Genomic DNA, 2,816 nt, shown 5'->3' with positions numbered 1-2,816 from the left:
GGGATGTGGGATGTGGGGAAGGGGTCAAGTACAACGATCGATCGAGAGAGTTAACTCATGACTGGGGAGATATCTTATGAAAAATAGGGGGGGGCGGTCATGAGGTGGTAGGGATGACTCATGAAGAAGGAGGGAGGGAGGGGGGGGGAGATAGTGTTAGTCAATCACTTTAGCGGGAACAGAAGCCCTGCATTGAATCGACTTGCTGTGTGTCTTCCCCAGGTATTAGAGTTCAGTGTGAGTAACTCGGTGGAAGGAGATCAGCGTGGCCTACTTGTGGTCTCATGAGTGAGTGTGAGGTAGCGTAGTGCCAGGGTGACATGTGAGGCCCTGAAGTCAAGTGTAGGGTCATAGATTAATTTTAAGGTTAATTTGAGCTCATGCAGGGTCAGGGACGTATGTGGTCAAAGGTTAAGTGTAAGGTCAAATTAAACTCCTGCAGGATTGAGGAAGTATTGTGGCATTCGTGAGGTGTCTGCAGTGGGTTTGTCGGGGCTTACGTGTGTCCGGGTTACAGTCATAATGTTTATTTGTCTCTGCTTCTCTTGCCTTTTTGACATTGTGTTTCAGAAGAAAGGGTAATGGGCTATTTTATTGTCATGGGTGTATGATTTTTACCGATTTGATTCTCCTCGTATACTGGAGTATACACATTTGTGGTTACAGTCGTGTTCAGAACTCTTAGAGCACAACTTTTGAAGACTGCAGTCAATTTGAATGGTTTGAAACCGATTTACAGCTTCACTTTGCTCACCATATTTGATGTATACTGTACTGAATATATTGGAACGAGGCATCACACATCACAATCAGCAAAATCATTTCTTTAAGGAAACACTAATATGATGATTGACTTGTATGGTGCGTTATAATCTCAGTATTTTCATAGATTTCTCTCAAGGTCTAAAAACATGGAATAAATCGTGATTTACTCCTCATTTTTTACCTAACATGAGGGTTGTCAGGAAAGGATACTTCAGAGGACGTCCACTTGCCTCCTCACTGACGGTACCGCATTCTTCCCTGGCAGAAGAAATCCCTGCGTGTCTTGGCAAAAATTCAGTATCACTGTGAGATATATAATTTTTTTCTTTAACCTCCATATAAATTCCCGTTTATGCAACTGCATGCAAGTTAATTTAATAAACCTATTTTCGGATAATTGAACGAATTATAAGGGTGTTGTGCATATTAGTTTTTTAAGCTGGAAAAGCACAACAACGTCATACCAACCATTGCTCTCGCACGTTTTTCCTACAGTGATAAACGTAAATTTGGTTAGATCAGCTATGTGGTAACTTGCTTCCCTGTACGAGTAGCTGGCAACTCTTTGTGTTGACAGTTGCCAGTGACCACTACCTCTGACACCAAAAATTAATTATTCAGTTTGGCCAAAGTACTGGAAGGGCCATTTTAATAATGGAAATGTTTGTCTAAATAATAACTTATTTAGTATGAAGAATATTTTATTGAGTAATAGTTCCAAAAGAGGGATGGGCAGTAGTGAACACCTGGATCCCTTGGGAGTGCGAGTCTTAACAATACTGTGATTTTATAATACCAAGTGATTGATGACTGTGTGGTCCACGTGCACCATTGTACCACTCTTGATTCAACCAAGGGAAATGATGATGATGCAGCAGAGTTTACGTCAGTATTATGGTTGACCTTGATGTTGGGGCTGACCCTTAGATATTGGGTTGACATTTACCCTCAGGAATGATATTGAATTGACCTGAAGATGGATTAGAGTTTAAGATCGCCAGAAGATCCTCCCTCCCTAGCTTCTTTCACCTCAAGATTCTCCCCCAGCTAAAGATTAAACATCATAATATTATTTCTGGGGAGTAGGTTAAGTTAGCGTTAGTTTGGTTAATCTTTAAGTGAAATAAGCTGGGGGAGTATCTTCTGGTAATCCGTTTAAGGTTTTTGAATGTTAGGGATTACCGTAATCTTAGGACTCAGTTCGTGCCAGGGATGACTTCATTGTTTGTGTTGACTTGTCGTACCCGGGGGGAGACATTACTTGTTTGTCCTAGGCACTCTGGTCTGGTGTTCATTGGTCTTGCCCAGGACGCAGTGATAAGGCTGGCCTGAACACTGAGGTTTACGTTAGTGCAAGTACGCCAGAGGACTGAGGGACAGGTTTGGGCATAGAGGAACCCGACTGTGCAAGTGCCAACCAAAATACAAAGGGGACTAGTATTAGGGTTTACCACGGTGCAAAGGGTGGCCACAGTACAAGGGATGGCCACAATACAAGGGGTGGCCACAATACAAGGGGTGGCCACAACACAAGGGGTGGCCACAACACAAGGGATGGCCACAGTACAAGGGACGGCCACAGTAACACGTGGCTCACACTAGACAGTTTCCACAGACTTTATCTATTTCTGCCCTGTGCCGTCTCACCCCTCAGGAACGTGTCACTTGGCATGCTGCTGTTGCCTCTGTCCACGCTGCCTCCACTCTTGTTGCCTCTGTCCACGCTGCCTCCACTCTTGTTGCCTCTGTCCACGCTGCCTCCACTCTTGTTGCCTCTGTCCACGCTGCCTCCACTCTTGTTGCCTCTGTCCACGTTGCCACCTGTTCTCTGTCCACGCTTCCACTCTTGTTGCCTCTGTCCACGTTGCCACCGTTTCTGTATTTAATTTTTCAATTTCAATTGTTTATTCCTTGATAGAGGAAGTGGGATCCTAGTGCTGTCACTAGGTACCCCTGCCTCTACCCACCACCCTTGCCTCCTCCACTCCTCCATCCACAAGCATCGCCTCCTCCACCCTCCTTTCGCCACTAATTGCCACCACAGTTGTAAC

This window comes from Homarus americanus, unplaced genomic scaffold (genome assembly GCF_018991925.1).
Source record: "Homarus americanus isolate GMGI-L3 unplaced genomic scaffold, GMGI_Hamer_2.0 scaffold22250, whole genome shotgun sequence".
Taxonomy (NCBI): Eukaryota; Metazoa; Arthropoda; class Malacostraca; order Decapoda; family Nephropidae; genus Homarus; species Homarus americanus.
The sequence above is the reverse complement of the archived record's forward strand: the minus strand, read 5'-3'. Positions refer to the sequence as shown.